This window comes from Delphinapterus leucas, chromosome 4 (assembly GCF_059928025.1).
Source record: "Delphinapterus leucas isolate spDelLeu-1000000601 "Yukka" chromosome 4, BTC_Dleu_Yukka2, whole genome shotgun sequence".
Lineage (NCBI taxonomy): Eukaryota > Metazoa > Chordata > Mammalia > Artiodactyla > Monodontidae > Delphinapterus > Delphinapterus leucas.
In genome coordinates, this window is record NC_143132.1 from 87,745,623 (window position 1) to 87,767,599 (window position 21,977).

General features: G+C 35.2%; 1 protein-coding gene and 1 pseudogene across 1 annotated transcript in view; both read right to left on the reverse strand.

Moving 5' to 3' along the window:
* The window catches only part of PIK3CA (phosphatidylinositol-4,5-bisphosphate 3-kinase catalytic subunit alpha), a 111,353-nt gene that overhangs the window by 41,647 nt on the left and 47,729 nt on the right, over positions 1-21,977 (reverse strand). The window lies entirely within an intron of this gene.
* LOC115802424 (U6 spliceosomal RNA) lies at positions 5,947-6,045 on the reverse strand (annotated as a pseudogene).

Sequence of the window (21,977 nt, forward strand, 5' to 3'; positions counted from 1 at the left end):
TGACCAAAGGTTTTACAAACACCATTTTTTTATTTAACTGATACATTTAGCAAATGTTATCTGATTTCACTGACACATTTACAAATGTGTATCTATTTAGACATATGTTGACAAGATATTTTCTACCCTCATTCTCAGATAGGTCAACAGGAAAACATTAAAGTAGTTTTGTGGCTAACTCAGTTGCCACTGTTGCATCTCAGCTGCATCTATTTGCTCATTAACTAGAAAATAAACTTTTCTGTTTTTTTAAAAAATTACAAATGAACATTTAGTTTATTTAGAACAAGAGAACAAAAACTTGCCTCTACACTTACTACCGAAATAACATGATTTAAATCTCAGTAATTCCATGGTTTGATTAATCTCTTTAATATTTATTTCCAGAGTTAATTACTTCCTTTCTTAATGTTACCCAGCCTCTTATGTATTTCTATAGCTGTACCTTAATACATTATTATTATATTATCTACATCCATGTTTGACTTCCTGATAGACTGTGAACTTCTCCAGGATAGGGTCTTTATTTGGGTCACTATAATCCTACAGCATAAATGAGTAAGTAGGAAAACTAATATGTTGAAATTATCCCAGGGAAAATGTAACAAGGCCCTGAACAAAAGAGTGGTAGCAACAGTAACAAGCAAGAAAAGAGATAGACGAAGATACCTTGTAAAGGAAAATCAAAAGCACTGAGAGATCAATTGGATTTAAGGGATAAGAAACCATTTTAAACAAATTTCACTGCAGTGGTTATGCATGGGAAGCAAGTGTCTTTCAGTACAATTATTCTGAGCCCCCGTTAGGGCCTCTAAAATTCTCTTCCTCTAAGAGTCACTGAGCTGTTGTTGGAGTGAGTCCAAACAGACAGCTGTAATATACAGGAGCTCTGGAAGGATGCGTATTATCCATTTCTTTCAAAGTGCTGTCCTTCACTAACCTTTACAAGCAGATCATGAGAAAACTAACTCATTCTTTTAGTGATTCAGACAGACCTTAACAACTTCGGGTTGGAAAATCAAGTTCTCATGACCAGGATATAGAAAATTTAAATTCCTTTAGAAGGTGATGCAATTCATTTTCACCATTAAATTTGTAGTGCTATAAAAAAGGTGTTATGAAAATACATTTCAGAGATTTAATTAATGCATTATATAACATAAGCGTTCCCTAACATGAGGTCCATAGATGGGCTTAGGAAGGGTCTTGCTAATGGATTTTTAAAATAATGACAATTAAGGTCTAGGTCAGCAATGTTTATACTGATGGGTTTTTTAAAAAAATAAATTTATTTATTTTTGGCTGCATTGGGTTTTCGTTGCTGCACGCGGGCTTTCTCTAGTTGCAGAGAGCGGGGGTACTCTTTGTTGCGGTGCATGGGCTTCTCATTGCGGTGGCTTCTCTTGTTGCAGAGCATGGGCTTTAGGCATGCGGGCTTCAGTACTTGTGGGACGCAGCCTCAGTAATTGTGGCTCTTGGGCTCAGTAGTTGTGGCACGAGGGCTCAGCAGTTGTGGCTCGCGGGCTTTAGAGTTCAGACTCAGTAGTTGTGGCACACGGGCTTAGCTGATCCGCGGCATGTGGGATCTTCCCGGACCAGGGCTCAAACCCGTGTCCCCTGCATTGGCAGGTAGATTCTTAACCACTGCACCACCAGGGAAGTCTCTCTACTGACAGATTTTTGATTATCAATAAATGTGAACAAATGTGTAGCAGAATCAAATGTGGTAAACAGGGACTTCCTTAGTGGTCCAACAGTTAAGAATCCACCTTCCAATGCAGGGGACACGGGTTCAATCCCTGGTCGGGGAACTAAGATCTCACATGCCACGGGGCAACTAAGTCCGTGCTGCAACTACTGAGCCCGTGCTGCAACTACTGAGCCCGTGCACTCTAGAGCCTGCGCGCCACAACTAGAAGAGAAGCCTGAGCGCCGCAACGAAGAGCCCACGTGCCGCAACTAAGACCCGCTGCAGCCAAGTAAATAAATTAATAAAAAAACGCTTAACTAAAAAAAATGTGGTAAACAAACATAAGTCATTAATAAGGTGAAATACAGATTAATAAATATTTGATCTTAGATTAAGTTATAATTTTAATTTTCATATTTTATATAGATACATAAAGAAAACATACCAAATCTCAAAATATAGTCACTAATTTCCCCAATTTGAGCTTATAAAAATTCAAATTTTACTGTGTGATAGGATAAATTAAAAGTTCTTAAAATTTAAGCTCAAAGGGGCCTAAATATTAATAGAGGTGAAAATTGGAAGGACAGGATTATGAAGTAAATATGGTTAACAATGTGGAAAACACAATAAGAGATATTTCATAGTAGCACACAATTTAATAGGACAAATGATTCCACACTGACATAGTTTTCCAGAAAATATTTTTCTCATCTTTGTGAGGGAGTCAAGACAGATTATCACAGCTTCATGTAAAACAGGCAGCAGGCAGTCAGAAGTAAACTGTAAATCAGGTAACTCTAGAATTCCCATTCACTTAATGAATAATACTTCAAATAAAAAATACATTAATAGTTTGCCTTGTTTTTCTATTTGTAGAAAAGAGTAGTAAATTCCAATTCTTTGATTCCTCTTTATTAATCAGGCCACCTTGTGACTAATAGCAAGCATTGGTAACACAGGTGGACACGGTTAAGGGTGCCTCCTTCTGCCCAAAGAAACGAACAAAGCTAACCATTCCATAAAGAGACTCTAACCAGGTGACTTAAGCTTTAACATCTTAACACCTGTAACAAATGAATAACCAAGGAACCTGAAAACGTTTTAGAAACCTCTACGTTTTTTCAATTATGGTATTATTCAGTATTTAGTAGCATATATGAAAACAGTCTTATTTTAATGGCAGAGCAGAAATGGTCTAACCTGAGGGTTTTGGTTTGGTTCAGATAACTGCTCGCTCCATCACCCTCAGCTCTGCTGACCCTATGAAGAACTCTGCAATTATTAAGACTTCCCCAGGAGAGGAAATTTCAGTCAGTTTCTTTATTTGCACAAAGTGAAAAAAAAAGTTACTACCTCATAGTGATGTTATAAGAATTAAATGAGATAATACATGTAAAAAAATCCTTAGTATAGTGCTTGGAGCATAAAAATTCAATAAAAGTTCCCTCTCTCTTATCTACTGGATCAATGCTATCTAGATCCATGTGTCCAGAAAGGGACACAACTTTATTGTTTCAGGCCTATTGTAAGGAGATGAAAGATATTTTTTTTAATGATTTAAAAAAATTTTTTGATGAATATTTTATTGATATATTTGATATCTGTACAGATGTCTCTGTCCCCATCTTTGTATTTGTCTCTGTATTCTTACTGAAACATGAAATTCCTAAAGGATGAGGCCTGTTTAACTCAGTCCGTACATTTTCAGCAGAGCATAAGCATCAAATGGTCATCTAACATATTTCAATAATGATAAAACAAAAGAGACACAAGACAAAAGCAGCTGGAAACACAAAAATTCTTATTTTAGAATTATGCTATACATAATTTGTAAAATCTACTTCTTTAAGTTTACACATGAGATTCTACTGGTTTTTCTCATTTAAAGAAAAAGGAGGAAAATTGCAATGAATAATAGAAATAAAAATTCAAAGTCATGGTAACAAGTAATTTTGGCTCTTTGGACTGAAAAAAAATAATGACCAGTGAGGGAAAGCAAGAAGTAAAGGGGAATGAAATAGACCATACTACCGACTTTCTCTTCATGTTAAAATAAATGCCTTTTAATCATATCTGGATTGACTGGAAATAAGCAGTGATGTTCGATGATCTTTTGGGGCTAAAAACCAACAACATAGCTCATGTACATTTAGTAAGATACTATTTAGTTCACAGAAGCGATACTTAAAGGAAATTTGGTATAATGTAAAGGGTAATTTTTTAATGAGAAAAAAGATACTTTCCTTGAAAAATGGTTACAAAGTAGTATCTTTTATATACAGAGAGAAACAACTCTATATTTACGTTTAGCAGCTGTATTTACATTTAAGAGTCAAGAGTATACTTCAACACAACAGTGAAAACAGAAGCCTAATTATGCACCTGATTGCCTCCATGAAAATTTAACCAATGTGAGATCAATGAAGAGAACAGCCCAGTAAGGAAGCATGGCCTACTACAAAGAAATGCAAAATATGGAGCAGTTCTTGAAATGTTATTCCAATTTCCTGCTAAGCAAAAATTTTAGCTCCCATGGAAGATGAAGAGAAAAGGTCCTGAAATCTTAATCTCTTAGAAGTCAAAGTTTATAACCAAACTTATTACTGATGATAACCAAAAAATAGGCCTCACAGTCCTTTCTAATTCCCCTTTACAAATGAGACTCATGTCCCATATATTTCAGAAAGAAAGTCTATTTATTACTATTTATTACTTGGAGTTATATAGATGATGCTAACTACACACTGTTCCTTTCTTGATTGATGGGTTCATTTAAAAAAGTATAAAAGGGATCTACTTTCCAACTTAAAGTCAGTATCAAAATTAATTCTCCCTCTTTTTCTTTCAAAAGTCTGGGGCTTCACAAAACATAACTTCACTCTTTTTTACGCTAATGAAGCTAACACCTATCCGGGACTTGGATGTACTCCTTTGAAGAGACAAAAGAGTACATCATCCAGGGCCCATCTAGATAAATTCATTAAAGAGTTTAAGAATATCTTCAGTAAACATCTTAATTAAATTAAAACATCTAGAAAAAGGTAACACTAGCAATGTGTCTTCTAGCTCACTTGACTTGATTCTTTTAAAGACCTGTAATAAGCTGAAGGCAAGATGTTTCCGTAAGTCATCAGGAATGAGAACTTCTCTTCCTGAAGTTTACAAATGGCTTTTCCTCTTTTATTTTTGTTTCTTTCTGGTTTAGCATAATGCCCTCATAAGCCTTTCCATGGCTTTGAATATCTCAACAGTCATCTTTCAAGTTCTCCTGCTACTATGGGTGAGGGCAGATGAACTTTTGGAACATTTGCTTCACACTGTTCTTTGTCTTTTCTTCTCTTTATCAAGAATGAACAGCTACCTTATTTCCTTATGTCAGAGGATGAAGACATAATTTGGTCACTATTGGGACTTCTAGTCAATTACTAGTACTTCTGGTGGTACCTCTCTAGTGTCTAGATGTATTGAAACTTGTCTGCACCCCACTGATTAACCTTATGGTCTTTCCTGACAATGATGAAAAGATGAGTCCTGCATAACAAGTCTTAAGCTATCATTATAAACAAAGTGAAACTTGTGTCAGCTACAGATTTCTCAGTAAAATGAGTTGCTCTATCCTCCTTGTACAGAACAAGTAGTTAGTATCCATAGAGAAAGGAAAAAAACACCCTAAATACCAAAACAGTAAATTTTCACTCTAGTTTGATCCAATAAAGTTGGAGCTAGCAACTCTGACTAGGGGTACTAGCAGACATAATATATTCACCTAATTGCATCCAGATATATTTCATAGAAAGTCTCTTTACTTTGGTAGTATTATTTTCATTTTTTACCAACTTAACATTCCAAATTTTATAGATTGTACTATCTGTCACAAGGCCAAACTTATCTAGGAGAGAGAATGAGGGGCCAATCATAAAGCTTCATTATGGTCTACAGTTTCCAATGGATTTCTCTACTTCCTGAGTTTTATGCAGTGTTATTAAACTTAAGCTATGGTGTCTGTAACTATTATTACATACTACCACACACAAATAATGAACAAAGCATATATTTATATATCATTGCTGTAACTGGCTGCTGCAAGGACAATATTTTCAAAATTGAATGACAAGGTCTGGAATGTGCTGCAATGATCATGGTGGTGATTCTGGGAATACTCACAGGCTAAGAAGAAAGTACAACTGGACTCCACCAATTTCCTTTATGGCAGGAAAACAGCCTGCTGGTGAGTCAAATAAAAACATTAACTTAAAAATATGGAGTACTTCTTGAATGTGTGTATCAGCCTTACACAGGGACCATGCTAGTCTTCTGCTGTCATTCTAATTTTAGTATATTTTCTGTGGAAACAGGTACTATCCAATGAACTTTTACTAAAAATACTAGAAGGGCCTTACCTTTAGCTTCATTCATCCTAAGGCATAGTCCCCAGTGGCTGTATTACAAAATTAAGCATCAGTATAATACAGTGTCATGAAAATATATTTTAGTTTTTAATTTAGATTAGGCTGGGGAAATCTGGCCGAAGATGTACTGCATAACCTTGGTTATCATATCAATACATAGGTCCCTGACATTTTTGTCTAGTTATTTATCTGCCCTTGCTATTAACCTTTAGTCCCAATATCACAATCTCACACTTTTCCTTGAACTGGTTACCTTTCTTAGAGGCCATTATAGTAATCTCTTCAAGTATTCTTTCTTTTATGTCATATCTATTGATATATTACTGGCATTCTACGAATAGATACAAAGCATAGAATGCATAGGGCACTCACATTTTACTTCATTAAATTTCACTTAAGATGATCATATAATGTCTATTTTTAATCTGCTTATTTCACATGCCAAATTTATTGGCCAAAACAAGCAGTTCCTAGTTTTACTGAACTTAATCAAATAAACCTATAGAGAGCTACTTGAAAATATATTCCATTTTCTTCAAACTATACTCTAATAAATGTAAGATATTGTATTATTTGTTCAATGAGCGCCACCCAAGTCTATCTACAGGTAACAATGCAGTTCAAGAGGGATGCTACAACACCGGATGAAAGACATGAAATACAGTAGAAACTTGATTTTAAAATTTTGCTTTTTCAATGATAAAGACCAAACAGTAATATTATATTCTGATGTAACTCCTTGCCATCTGCTCCATTTTCTGGCAATAACAGAATACTTTAGTATTATACTAGTAATAGTGAAAAACTCCCCTGCAAGCAATTATTGACCAAATTTAATAGTGATTTATCATACTTCAGTATTTGATATCTGGTAAAAAGGGCTACTTCACTAAAGCAAAATTTGTAGTAATACAGGATAGCTGTCTGGCAAGCAAAGGAATGCAGATCTCCCAGAAGCGCAATCAGAGAGAGGGTAGCTTAACCGCAGGACAAACATCACCTAGTCAAGATGTGAAGAGAAGCAGTCCTACGAACGATAACAACAACAATGTATAGTCATGTAAGCATAGATATTTTTTTAAAAACTCAATTTTTTAGCCAACACAATATGGGTAAGATACTTTAGAATCCATTTAATGATGGAAGAGAAATATTAGTAGATGGGTTGCACTTTGCCTTTTCAAACACTTACTATTCATGTATACTTGATATAGTACAATGTACCAAGTATCTGGGAAATCATGGTTACTATACCTTAACATGAGAGCAATGAGAATGACAAACTGAAATGGGTGTAACTGTGTATAAACAGCAAAATAAGTGATCAGTAAGTAGAATATTTCCATTTTATCCACTGCTGCTTAATATGTCATCAGTTGATCACCTAAGGCATAAAGTTAAACAATAAATTACCTTATAATTCAATAAGTTAAAGTGCTTCTTTAATATGTATCAACTGACAAAAACTTTAAAACTGGTTACTGAATGTAAGTCATTAAATTATTATCCCAACAGCTGCTTCACACATTATGATTCATTAGTTAATTTTGCTGAAATTAAAATAAATGCACAGAGGGAGCCATAAGACAGTTTGAAAAACGGAACTTAAAGAGCTAAAATTCTAAACCTTCACTAGGGAGTAGTATCTCAAGAAAGAGAATGATTGCAAAGATTAAAGTGAAGAGATACGGGACAGTTCCTAGGTTGAAGAGAGACACTGTGGGGGACATTAACAGAGACTTTTGTGTATGTGCTCAATAATGGTTATTACAGGAATGGACACATTGGAGAATCCTGATGTGGTGAAAATTCAGCATGAGAGCTTTTATTACGGCACATAAAGAGCACGTTTAAACCTCTATTTCTTAAATTGCAAGATTAAGGTTAAACTAAAACTGGAACATAAACTTTTAACTTATCTAGTCAATACTAATAATCTCTATTATTTGATAGTTGCTTTATGGTCTATATGATTATAATTTGATACTCTCATACCAATTTTCAGTGATATAAGAAAAGAATGCACAGAAGAAAATAAAGTATCTCCACTGTCACTACTGGAAGTCAGAAATTTACCTTCTGTCACAAAGTCTTTAAAACAATGAAGTTTTTTTTTTTAAAAAGATAAAAGTATGTTCTATTTTTATAGCATAATCAACAAAATCATGATAACTAGCTTATTAGTTTTTATCTTTAATCGACTTTTACATCTCTAGGAATCAGCTAATTAAAGCCTGTGCTTGGTTCCTTTGTTACAAGTGGCCTTACAATACTAGTGTTCTTACTCATCACTAGTCTACTCACAATAATATCATTAACACTAAGATCCAAATAACAGTGCTGTATTTATGACTGCACTTTAGTTTCCACAAAAGCAAAACTCTGAGAAGAGCATGAGTCATTATCCCCAGGGTAAAAAAAAATGTTTCTTTGGTCAGAATATGAAACTTATTACTGAAACTAGTAATTTAGCCTAGAAATTCATTTTCTGAATAAAAGGAACAGAATGTTTCTTTTCTCTATTAGAACACTCCAAAACTAGCACAGCTGTCCATCTGTCTGCTTTTACTACTCTCCATATCTGCTGTGTGGTGACAGAAAAACAACCTTTACTCTAGCTATTTTCAATACTGTTCTTTTGTTCTTCTGTCCTGTCAGGATGTCATTTTCCCAGGACAAAATACAGACACATACACACGTGTTCACTCACACATTCTCTACTTTTCTCTCGCTATTTGAGCATCTATTACAAAGTCACTACAATACAGCATACATAGAGAACATTCTAAAAGTGGATATTTCTACAATGGTAAATGTCAAAAAGTTCTCAGGTTCATATGTTATATCTCATGTTAAAATACCTTCAAAATTAAAAAATTTAAATTACAAAGGTAAGGAACTATTAATATTATAAATGATTTAAAGTTTTTCCCCAAAGTTTCCTCAATAAAAAGTCAAAATAATCTTTCTGTGGTATTTTTCTGGACTCCTTTAATTGTTTCTTTTGTTGGTACCTCTTACTCTGCTTATTACTCAAATGTGGGGATTTTTCATGACATCACCACTCTCTCAATCTCCAAGGTTAGAACCTTTGGAATTCTCAACTCCTCTTGCATGACGTCACTTCCATCCACTGAACTGCCCTCAAATTCATCTTTTTTTTTTTTGGCCATCTTCTCTATCACTATTAGGCCTTAAAGAGTTCTCACATGGAACAATGACTTGTTTATAATTCAACGAGCATTCATTAAGCAATTGCTTTCTATAAGATGAAATGAAAAGGATTTCTGACAGGTACAGAGGGCACAGCAGGTTAAGTGGGCAGTATAAACTAAGGCAAAAAGCCCTGAAAACATACACTATTTAATTTTTCCCCTTCCCAATTCATTATCCACAGTGTCACTAGAAGTGGCTACCTAAAACACACATCTAATTATACCATTACTCAATTAAAATAATATGATGAATCTCTAGTATCTACAAAACATAGCTCAAACTCAAAGCCTCATGAACCATTACAACAATGGTCTGCCTTTACTCTCCCCCTCCTGACCCACACTCCAAACTCTAATCCTATTGGATCAATCTTTTCTCTTCAGTCTTCTTTGCATTTGTAAATAGGGTCCATGATCTTTCTTCAATCTCCATTCCTATTCATTGCCATTTCAATCATTCTTTAAATTCAACCCAAATGCCTTCCCTCTAGTCCCTCACAGTCTCATTAAACTTGACTTTCAATTCCAGATGAACTTTAAAATCATTCTGTTAAGTTCAAAAACAGCTCAAAGCAAAACCTGGTCATATTTTGATTAAGAACACCTGATTTATGCTGAGATAGAACTGACATGTTTACAAAATAATCTTCCTATTCAAGTATGTATTTCCACATCTATTTTTCAATGTTCCTCAGTAGTTATTTTTAAATTGAATTATAATTAACATAGGATGAACTGCTTATATCGTAAATGTTGTTTGATGATTTTTAATAGCTTTTTACACCTGTGTAACCACCACACAAGATACAGAACATTTCTATTACCCCAGAATGTCCCCTCATGCTCTTTTCCAGTTAACTTCTCTCTATGCCCCAATCACATTTTGATTTCTGTAATTATAGATTAGTATTTCTGGTTCTTGACTTCATGTAAATCAAATCACACAGTATATACTCTTTTGTATTTGGCTTCTTTTCCTTCATTATTTTTGAGATTTATCCATGTTGTTAATGTATCACTAATCAGTTCCTTTAAATCACCAAGTAGCATTCCAAAATATACTACAACTTGTTTATCTATTCTCCAGTTGTTGGAGCTATTCCCAGTTTTGGCTATGGACGTTCTTACATCAGTTTTTATTTTAGTGGACATATACTTTTATTTCTCTTGGTGAATACTTAGGAGTGAAATGCTGGGTTCTACAGAGTATAGACTGACTGCTTATCCTTAAAAAGTTCTGCTCGCAAAGTTAGCCCTTGGTTAGTGTCTGGGAATTTGGATGTTGGATACTGGGAGGATTTCCACCCCCTAACTGATAAGAGTGGCTCACTGTACCTGAACTGTTCATTGGAAACAATATGGTTTACGTCTAATGCCTGCTTTCCTTCTGAAATTTGGGTATGTGCTGGGCAGAGGGATCAGCCTCTAAAGCTATACTTGTGCAGCACTGAATCTCTAACAAGCTTTCCTGATTGGCTACATTTCACATGTTGTCACAACTCCTTGCTGGGGAAATTAAATGTACCTTGCGTGACTATACTGGGAGAGGACCCTTGGAAGCTTGCACCTGGTCTCCCCTGGGTTTCTCCCAACGAACCTTTTCCGTTTGCTGATTGAGCTTTGTATCCTTTGCTGTAATAAATCACAGCAATGAGTATGACTACATGCTGAGTCCTGTGAGTCCTCCTAGCAAACCATCAAACCTGGTTTTAGTAAACTCCTGACACATAAGGTAAATGTTATGTTTAACTTTATAAGAAACTGTCTACCAGTTCTCCAAAGTGGTTGATCATTTTGTATTCCCACCAGCAATAAAAGAGAGTTCCAGCTGCCCCACATCCTCATAACTATTTAGTGGTATCAGTTTTTAATTTTAGCTATTCTACTGGGTAGGTAGTGATAGCTCTACAAATTAAAACACTATTGTTTTAATTTGCATTTACTAATGACTAATGATGTTGAAAATCTTTTCATGTGTTGTTAGCCATTTGTATATCTTCTGTGAAATGTCTATTTGTGTCTTTTACCCATTTTTATTTAGTAGTTGATTTTTTTTTTTTTTTTTTTGCGGTATGCGGGCCTCTCACTGTTGTGGCCTCTCCTGTTGCGGAGCACAGGCTCTGGACGCATAGGCTCAGTGGCCATGGCTCACGGGCCTAGCCGCTCCGCGGCATGTGGGATCTTCCCAGACCGGGCACGAACCTGTGTCCCCTGCATCGGCAGGTGGACTCTCAACCACTGTGCCACCAGGGAGGCCCCATGTAGTTGATTTTTTTAAATGTTGATTTCAGGTTCTTTATATATTCTGGAAATAAGTTTTTTTGTCACTTGTAAGTACTAAGAATATTTTTTTCAATTCTGTGGCATGTCTACTCATCCTCCTGTTGTCTTTTGATGAGCAAAAAATGTTAACTTTGATAGTCCTATTTATCTAATTTTCTTTTATGATTAGTGCTTTTTGTATCCTGTCCAAGAAATTTTTGCCTTCTCAGTAGAATTTTAAAAGATTTCTTTATGTAAGTTCTGTTACGGCTTATTAACAGGTAACTGTTACAGATAACAGATAACTGTTTGCAGATAAGTGATCTTTTTGTTAATTTTGTGAATGGGTTCTTCTTTTCCATTATATAATTGGTTATTGTTCATATAAAGGAAAACTATGGTTTATTTATATATTAATGCTACAATACTGAAAAGTCATACAGAAAAAGATAGAGAAATATGACTAAAAAGTCAAAGATTTTTTGGCAAAAGTACCATAAACCAAATTGTAAGACCATTGGCAAACTGGGAAGATATATTTGCGACATATATGACAAAGGGCTAATTTTTTTTTTTTTTTTTGTAATTTACAAATAGCTCAGACAGGGGAATAAAAAATGGTAAGTCAAGTAAGGAATATTAAATTTAACTGTCTATAGATAATAAGCAAGCCAATTCTCACAGAACCTCAGAAAGGTTCAGGACCAGGGAGGGGAGGAGTCAAGATGGCAGTGTGGAAAGACGCAGAGCTCACATCTCCTGACAACTAGGGCACCTGCTGGATGCTGGTGGGGGACCCCGACGCCCGAGGAGATAGGAAGAACCCTCAAGCAAACCACCCCACGCAGCTTGTGGGATTTTGGTTCACAAGCCAGTGGTCAGGCCGAAGCTCCTGCAGTGGGAGCTCTGAGTCTGAATCTCTGGACTAACAGAGAACCTCAGACCCCAGGGAATAGCCATTGGAGTGAGGTCTCCCGGAGGTCCTCATCTCAGTACCAAGACCCAGCTCTACCCAACAGCCTACACACTGCAGTGTTGGAAGCCTCAGGCCAAACAACCAGTAAGACCGGAACACAATCGCACTCGTTAAAAAAAGGGAAAAAAAAAAATGAGATGGCAAAAAAATATGTCACAGATGAAGGAGCAGGGTAAAAACCTACAAGACCAAATAAATGAAGAAGAAATAGGCAATCTACCTGAAAAAGAATTCAGAGTAATGAGAGTAAAGATGATCCAAAATCTCGGAAATAGAATGGAGGCACGGATTGAGAAAAAACAAAAAATGTTTAACAAAGATCTAGAAGAACTAAAGAACAAAGAGACAGAGATGAACAGTACAATAACTGAAATGAAAACTACACTAGAAGGAATCAGTAACATAATTAATGAGGCAGAAGAACGAATAAGTGAGCTGGAAGACAAAATGGTGGAAATAACTGTAAAAGAGCAGAATAAAGAAAAAAGAATGAAAAGAATTGAAGACAATCTCAGAGACCTATGGGACAACACTAAACGCACCAACATTCGAATTATAGGGGTCCCGGAAGCAGAAGAGAAAAAGAAGGGGTCTGAGAAAATATGTGAAGAGATTACAGTGGAAAACTTTTCTAACACAGGAAAGGAAAAGAGTCATCCAAGTCCAGGAAGCATAGAGAGTCCCATACAGGATAAACCCTAGGAGAAACACACAAAAACACATATTAACCAAACTAACAAAAATTAAATTCCAAGAAAAAATATTAAAAGCAGCAAGGGAAAAGCAAAAAATAACATACAAAGGAATCCCCATAAGGTTATCAACTGATTTTTCAGCAGAAACTCTGCAGGCCAGAAGGGAGTGGCAGGATATACTTAAAGTGATGAAAGAGAAAAACCTACAACCAAGATTACTCTACCTAGCAAGGAGCTCATTCAGATTCGAAGGAGAAATCAAAAGCTTTTCAGACAAACAAAAGTGAAGAGAATTCAGCACCACCAAATCAGCTTTACAACAAATGCTACAGAAACTTCTCTAGGTGAGAAACACAAGAGAAGAAAAAGACCCACAAAAACAATTAAGAAAATGGTAATAGGAACATACATGTCGATAATAACTTTGAATGTAAATGGATTAAATGCCACAACCAAAAGACACAGACTGTGGGAATGGATACAAAAACAAGACCCATACATATGCTGTCTACAAGAGACCCATTTTAGACCCAGGGACACATACAGACTGAAATGAAGGGATGGAAAAAGATATTCCATGCAAATGGAAATCAAAAGAGAGCTAGAGTAGCAATAGTCATATCAGATAAAATAGACTTTCAAATAAAGATTGTTACAAAAGATAAGGAAGGACACTACATAATGATCAAGGCATCAATACAAGAAGAAGATATAACAATTACAAATGTTTATGCACCCAACATAGGAGCACCTCAATACATAAGGCAAATGCTAACAAACATGAAAGGGGAGATCGACAGTAACACAATCATAGTAGGGGACTTTAACACCCCACTTACACCAATGGACAGATCATCCAAACAGAAAATAAATAAGGAAACACAAGCTTTAAATGACACAATAGACCAGATAGATTTAATTGATATTTATAGAACATTCCACCTGAAAGTGGCAGGATACACTTTCTTCTCAAGTGCACACGGCACATTCTCCAGGATAGATCACATGTTGGGTCACAAATCAAGCCTTGGAAAATTTAAGAAAATTGGAATTGTATCAAGCATCTTTTCTGACCACAACGTTATGAGACTGGAAATCAATTACAGGAAAAAAACCTGTAAAAAACACAAATACATGGAGGCTAAACAGTGTGCTACTAAATAATCAAGAGATCACTGAAGAAATCAAAGAAATTAAAAAATACATAGAAAAAAATGACAATGAAAACACAACGACCCAAAACATATGTGATGCAGCAAAAGCAGTTCTAAGAGGGAAGTTTACAGCAATCAATCTCACCTCAAGAAACAAGAAAAACCTCAAATAAACAATCTAACCCTACACCTAAAGCAACTAGAGAAAGAAGAAGAAAACCCAAAGTCAGTAGAAGGAAAAATATCATAAAGATCAGAGCAGAAATAAATGCAATAGTAATGAAGAAACAATAGCAAAGGTCAATAAAACTAAAAGCTGGTTTTTTGAGAAGATAAACAAAACTGGTAAACCCTTATCCAGACTCATCAAGAAAAAAAGGGAGAGGACGCAAATCAATAAAATTAGAAATAAAAAAGGAGGAATCACAATTGACACTGCAGAAATACAAAGGATTATAAGAAACTACCACAAACAACTATATGCCAATAAAATGGACAACCACAAAGAAAAGGACAAATCTTGGAAAGTTACAATTTTCAGACTGAACCAGAAAGAAGTAGAAAATATAAACAGACCTATCACAAGTAATGAAATTGAAACTGTAATTTAAAATCTTCCCAACAAACAGAAGTCCAGGACCAGATGGCTTCACAGGCAAATTCTACCAACCATTCTGAGAAGAGCTAACACCCATCCTTCTCAAACTCTTCCAAAAAATTGCAGAGGAAGGAACACTCCCAAATTCATTCTATGAACCAGCATCACCCTGATACCAAAACCAGAAAAAAATATCACAAAAAAGAAAATTATAGACCAATATCACTGATGAACATAGATGCAAAATTCCTAAACAAAATACTAGCAAACAGAATCCAACAGCATATTAAAAGGATCATATAGCATGATCAAGTGGGATTTCTCCCAGGGGTGCAAGGATTCTTCATGATAAGCAAATCAATGTGATATACCACACCAACAAATTAAGGACTAGAAACCATATATGATTATCTCAATAGACACAGAAAAAGCTTTTGACAAAATTCAACACCAATTTATGATAAAAACTCTCCAGAAATTGTGCATAGAGAGAACCTACCTCAACATAATAAAGGCCATATATGACAAACCCACAGCAAACATCATACTCAATGGTGAAAAACTGAAAGCATTTCCACTAAAATCAGGAACAAGACAAGGATGTCCACTCTCGCCACTCTTATTCAACATATTTCTGGGAAGTATTAGCCATGGCAATCAGAGAAAATAAATAAATAAAAGGAATACAAATTGGAAAAGAAGAAGTAAAACTGTCCTGTTTGCAGATGACATGATACTATACATAGAAATTCCTAAAGATGCCACCAGAAAACTACTAGACCTAATCAATGAATTTGGTAAGGTTGCAAGATTCAAAATTAATGCCACGAATCTCTGGCGTTCCTATACACTAACAACAAAAGATCAGAAATGGAAATTAAGGAAACAATCCCATTTACCATCACAAAAAAAAGAATAAAATAACTAGGAATAAACCTACCTAAGGAAGCGAAAGACTTGTACTCAGAAAACTATAAAACACTGATGAAAGTAAGCAAAGATGATATAAACAGGTGGAGAAATATACCATGTTACTGGATTGGAAGAATCAATACTGTGAAAATGACTATACTACCCAAAGCAATCTACAGATTCAGTACAATCCCTATCAAGCTACCAATGACATTCTTCACAGAATTAGAACAAAATATTTTACAATTCATATGGAAACACAAAAGACCCCGAATAGCCAAAGCAATCTTGAGAAAGAAAAACAGAGCTGGAGGAATCAGGCTCCCCAACTTCAAACTATACTACAAAGCTACAGTAATCAAGACAGTATGGTACTGGCACAAAAACAGAAATACAGATCAATGGTACAGGATAGAAAACCCAGAGATAAACCCACAGACATATGGTGATGTAATTTATGACAAAAGAGGCAAGGACATACAATGGAGAAAAGACAGCCTCTTCAATAAGTCGTGCTGGGAAAACTGGACAGCTACATGTAAAAGAATGAAATTAGAAGACTCTCTAACACCATACACAAAAATAAACTCAAAATGGATTAAAGACCTAAATGTAAGACCAGATACTGTAAAACTCTTAGAGGAAAAACACTCTTTGACATAAACCACAGCAAGATCTTTTTTGACCCACCTCCTAGAGTACTGGAAATAAAACAAAAAGAAACAAATGGGACCTAATTAAACTTCAAAGCTTTGGCACAGCAAAGGAAACCATAAACAAGACGAAAAGACAACCCTCAGAATGGGAGAAAATATTTGCAAATGAAACAATGGACAAAGGATTAATCTCCAAAATATACAAACAGCTCATGGAGCTCAATATAAAAAAAACAAACAATTCAATTAAGAAATGGGCAGAAGACCTAAATAGACATTTCACTGAGGAAGCCATACAGATGGCCAAGAGGCACATGAAAAGATGCTCAACATCACTAATTATTAGAGAACTGCAAATCAAAACTACAATAAGTTATCACCTCACACTGGTCAGAATGGCCATTATCAAAATATCTACAAACAATAAATGCTGGAAAGCATGTGGGGAAAAGGGAACCCTCTTGCACTGCTGATGGGAATGTAAGTTGATACAGCCACTAAGGAGAACAGTGTGGAGGTTCCTTAAAAAACTAAAAACAGAACTACCATACGACCCAGCAATCCCACTCCTGGGCATATATCCCGAGAAAACCATAATTCAAAAGGAGTCATGTACCACAATGTTCACTGCAGCTCTATTTACAATAGCCAGGACATGGAAGCAACCTAAGTGTCCATCGACAGAGGAATGGATAAAGAAGATGTGGCACATATATACAATGGAATATTACTCAGCCATGAAAAGAAACAAAACTGAGTTATTTGTAGTGAGGTGGATGGACCTAGAGACTGTCACACAGAGTGAAGTAAGTCAGAAAGAGGAAAACAAGTAATGTACGCTAACACATATATATGGGATTAAAAAAAGAAAAAGGTACTGATGAACCTAGTGGCAGGGCAGGAATAAAGACGTAGACATAGATAATGGACTTGAGGACACGGGGTGGGAGGGGGAAGCTGGAGTGAAGTGAGAGTAGCATTGACATATATACACTACTGAATGTAAAACAGTTAGCTAGTGCGAAGCAGCAGCATAGCACAGAGAGATCAGCTTGGTGCTTTGTGATGACCTAGAAGGATGGGATAAGGAGGGTGGGAGGGAGGCTCAAGAGGGAGGGGATATGTGCATATATGTATGAATATGGCTGATTCACTTTGTTGTACAATGGAAACTAACACAGTACTGTGAAGCAATTATACTCCAATAAAGATCTATTAAAAAAAGAAAGAAAGAAAGGTTCAGGACAAGGAAATACCTGGAACTATTAGAACTTCAGGTCTCCAACTCCTCTTAGTGTAGTCAATGGCTTCCCAATCCTTCGGAAATCAGAAGGCATAGTTTCTGAAAAAACTAAACCCCAAAGTCTTTGGACTTAAATAGACACAGAAATAGCTAAGGGTAAAGTTGTGACTAAAACCAGAGGATTATTTGAAAGTCTAATGAGATTCAAAGCCCCTTTCTTCAGTAAATCTCTAGAACATATAAGTAGCCCCACATAAGAGATGGTAGATTTTTCTCCAGAAAAGAAGCCAAAACTGACTAACATAGAGTAAGATCATGACATTTAAGGATTTCCTACAGCACAGTCCACTAACAGACAAGAGCTCTGCCCTCAAACTCAGAGCTTTTTATCAGCTTTTAATACTTTTTAAATATGAATGACAGCCAAGGATCTTTATGCTTTTGAGGAAGCCTCCAATATTAAAGACAGAGACCAAAACAAAACAGGAGTGCTGAGAAACAAAGAGAATGATGGGACAGAAGAAAATGTCAAAGACACTAATTAAAATATTCTCAGATAAGATATTGCATCATTAACCAGAAGAAGAAACAGTAAGAAAAAAAGAATCAGAGAATAAGAGCTGAAAAAAAAATTCAATAAAAGTTTAAAGTCAAGGCAATTTTCCAGAGGGCAGAATAAAAAGAAAGAGATGAGTAATGGGGGGAAAGGTAAAAAACTAGAAAGAGCAATTCAGGAAGTCTAATATCTGACTTGTAGGAATTCCAGAAACAACAATGAAAACAGAAGAGAGAAAATATCAAAAAAGAAAGGCAAGAAAATGTCCAAGAACTGAGAGATGTAAGTCTGCAGAAAGCAAGGACCTACTGAGTGCATAGCACAATAAAGGAAGAGACCCACACCAAGATACAGTGCCATAAAATTTCAGAACACCAGGCCTGAAGGGAAGATAATAATAACTTCTAAAGACACCCACCCCCCCCAACCCCCCACACAAGCCAAATAAAAGATCAGGAGCCAGAATGGCACTAGATCATGCAATAGCAAAACGGGAAGCCAGAATATATTACAGCAGCAATACTTTAAACATTCTGAGTAAAAATGATTTTCAATCTAGAATTCTACACTCACCAAAAGTATCCACATAACTACAGGAGTAGACTATGACATATTCAGGTATGTAAAATCTCAAACAATTTACCTCTCAGTTATCGCTTTTCAGGAAGCCACTAGAGGGTATGGTCCTGTAAATGAGAGGGTACCATGAAGGTATGGGACATGGGAAATCAAGCCTCCAACACAGGAAGCAGGGGTAGGGAATTTTCAGGATAAGAGCAAAGAGAAGTCATAAGACAACAGCTGTGAAACAGACCTAGAGGGCAGTGAAGATTAAATCAGAAAAATTGAAGGCTCTAGGAAGGTATCTTAGGAAAATAACCAAACTAATTATCCTACAGGTGAAAGTTATTATTACAAAGATGGTTTGAAGCCTCTGGGAAGACAGACTCAGATGCAACCTTAACTAAGCAAAATTTTAAACTGACGTAATTATTTAACTGAAACAGCAACAACAACAAACGTTGTACAAGAAAAGACATAACCATATGCGCTGTTTGCTTCACTGTTGAACAATACTTTTATGGTCATAATAATGAAAGCACTAAGTATGGTTAACCAGTAATAGTTAAATACATCAGGATGACAAGATAAGGTGAAGGAAGGCATTGAGAGTTAAAATCATGTTATAAGAGGAAATCAATGTATGTTAAACATTGGTGGACCAAGAGACAGGAGTATACATACCCCATTATTATAAGGTGGTAAATAGAAAAAGTAGATAAAATAGTTGAAAATGGTTTTTCTGAAGAATGACATGGGACAAGACAGGTTAGGGGGACAGGACAGGAGAAACGAGGGGTAGTAAACTGCTGTTTTTATTAACTTTTCATAGTATTTTAAAAATACATGATTGTACTATTTTTATTTCAGCTTTATTTGAGGTATAACTTAAAATTCAATTCGAGGAGTCTTGGCAAATGTACACAGTTGCGAAAACTACCACCACAATCAAGTTAAAAACACTTCAATTACTCATCACGAAAAGTTTTCTTACTTTACAGTCCATCTCCACTCCTACCCCAGGTCCTCGGTAACTACTAACCTGGCTTCTGTCACAATAGCTTTGCTTATTCTAGAGATTTATATAAATGGAAGCATACAGTATGGAATCTTTTGTGTCTAGCTTCTTTCGCTTAGCATGATTATTTTTTTATCATTTATGTTTAGGTCTAGGATTCATTTCAAATAAGTTTTGGGGTTTAGTGTGAAGATAGTGTTAAGAATTCAAAAAATTCCTCCATATGGATATCTAGTCATCCTAGCACCGTTTTTTGAAAAGATTATTCCTTCCTCCTTGAATTACCTTGGTGTCTTTGTAAAAAATCAACTACATTAAGCATGGTTCTATTTCTAGACTCTCATTTTCTCCCCATCCATCTATATGTCAATCCTTATGCCGATACTGTACTATATTGACTACTGTAGCTTTACAGCAAGTCCAAAAAGTCAGGTACTGTTAAGTCCTCAGATTTCATACTTAAAAAAAATTTTTTTTGGCTGCTTTATGTCCTTGCACTTCCATATAAATTTTGGAACCAGTTTTCAATTTCTATGAAAGACTGACAAGATTTTGATTCAAACTGCATTGACTCTATAGATCAATTTCATAAGAACTTCCATCCTAACAATATTCAGTCTTCCAATTCAAGAACATGATGTAACTCTCAATTAATTTAGATCTTCTTTAATTTCTGTCAGCAAAAATTTGTAGTGCACAGGCTTTGCATATCTTGTTAAATTTATTTCTAAGTAATTACATAATGCTAATGTGGTTTTATTTTTTAATTTCACTTTTGGATTGTTCATTACTAGTATATAGGAATATAATTAATCCTTGTTAATTATCTTGTATCCTACAGCCTTGCTAAATTGATGCATTAGTTCTATAATTTTTTTAATGCAGATCCCTTAGAACTTTCTACACACGTGCCAGCTGTGAATAAAACAGTTTTACTTCTTCCTTTCTATTCTGTATTGTCCTTTCGTTTCTTTTTCTTATTGCATCAGCTAGGACCTCTAGCATAATGTTGAATAAAACTGGTGAGAGCAACATCCTTGTCTTGTTCTTGATCTTAATTGGAAAAACAAAATCATTCATCATGAGGTATGATTTTAGTTGTGTTTTCATAGATATTCTTTATCAAGTTGAAAAAGTTGCCTTCATCCCAGTTTGCTGACTTTATTATGTGTTTATGTTGAATTTTATCAAATACTTTTTCTGCATCCACTGAGATGATCATACAATTTTTCAGCTTTATCTTATTAGCATTATGTATTACACTGAATTGATTTTTGGAAGTTAAACCAGTCTTTCATTGTTGGGATAAATCGCACATGGCCATGATGTATTATCCTTTTCATATATTGCTAGATTTAATATGCTAATATTTTGTTAAGGATTTCTGTGTCTATGTTCATGAGGAATATTCACTGCTAGTTTTCTTTTCTTGTGATGTCTTTCTTTGGCTTTGGTATCCAGGTAATACTGGCCTCATAAAATGAGTTGTGATGTTCTCCTTACGCCTGTATTTTCTGAAAATTTGGGGAGGAATTATATTTTTTCTTTCTTCAGTGTTTGACAGAATTACCAATTACGCCACTGGCCTGAATTTTTTTGTTGTTGGAAGGTTTTAATTACTAACTGAATTTCCTTATTCTATATAGGTCTATTTAAATTTTCTATTTCTTCTTGAGTCAGTTTTTGGTCATTTATATTTTTCAGGGAATTTGTCCATTTCACCTAAGTTGTCAAACTGGTTGGTGTAAAGTTGTTCATAATATTCTTTTATTATCTTGTTAAGTATCTATGTATCTGTAATAACAACTTTTATTCCTAATATTGTTAATTTACATCTTTTTTATTAATTATTCTAGTTAAAGGTTTATCAATTATACTGAACTTTCTAAGAATGAGATTTTCATCTCATTGGTTTTCTCTGTTTTCCACTTACCTGAGTTCTGCTCTGATCTTTATTATTTCCTTTCGTCTATTTACTTTGGGCTTAACTTACTATTTCTTTTCTAGCTTTTTTTTTTTTTTTTTGGCG